The sequence below is a fragment of the Mastomys coucha genome, unplaced genomic scaffold, assembly GCF_008632895.1.
Source record: "Mastomys coucha isolate ucsf_1 unplaced genomic scaffold, UCSF_Mcou_1 pScaffold9, whole genome shotgun sequence".
NCBI classification, from domain to species: domain Eukaryota; kingdom Metazoa; phylum Chordata; class Mammalia; order Rodentia; family Muridae; genus Mastomys; species Mastomys coucha.
Genome location: NW_022196915.1, coordinates 15,149,928 through 15,151,019, shown reverse-complemented (window position 1 = coordinate 15,151,019; position 1,092 = coordinate 15,149,928).

Here is a 1,092-nt window from a genome sequence, read left to right as displayed (position 1 = left end):
GCATGAGTTTGTGACTGCTTCCACCTTGAAATGGTAGAATCAAGTAACTATAATAATAGTCAAATCCTACAAAATGAAAACTAGTTCTCCATTCTCTGGCTATTTATACATGGTAAGGTAGAGGATTTCTTACCCCTCTTCCATAGACTCCACACATAACTGTAACTTGTTTTTCTTTACTTACTTCTTATTTCCAATCAAGCTTATAAGTTCAGACATGCAGGGACCTTGCCTATACTGTTCAGTGTTTATCCTCAGCATCTAGCTCATTGCCTGGCACAGACATCACTTGGCCCTGTGCTAGGGAAGGATTCTTACTCCATTACCCAGATGGAAATGCTAGGGGGAGCTGCACCTGTGTAAAGTGGCCTCTCCAGAACAAAGAAGTCATGACTTTTACTTTAAATGTACTTATTTATTTGTTTGTTTTTAATTATGCATATGGGAATGGACATGTACTTGAGTGCAGATATTTGTGGAAGTCAAGGGTTTTAAATCCCCCTGAGCTTGATTTATAGGTAGTTATTGGTTACCTTATACAGGTTCTGAAAACTGAACTTAGGCCCTCTGCAATAACAGTATATGTTCTTAAACACTGAGCCATCTTTCCAGTCCCATTATTTTTTGATTTCTTAATGACATTTATACAGAATGGCTGGGTGACTCTGCCTCTACATTGGAATGTAAGTATCAAGAAGCCAGCCACCATCTTCCTGCCTTGTTCACTGGGACATCATTAGCACCTGATCAGCACCTGACACACGTAGTATGTGAATGAGTCAATGAGTGAATGGACAGCCATCACCTCTGTGTAGCTTCTAACATTGCCCAAGGCTGCACACTGACTGTGAACCCTGACATAAGGAGCCAGCATGTACAAACTACTTCCCAAAATAAATAGTCATGTGCCAATCACATCACTATAGAGTCCTCTGGCTCTGGTAGTCCTGAAAGTATATTTGTCTCGGGAACCTACTCTACTGAAGAAAAAAACAAAACCCACCCTCCTTCTATGAACCTATGATAGCAAACTTGCCTGGTGGGAGTGTCACCTTCATTAAATCAACCATGTTTCCTTTATAGGTGAGATGA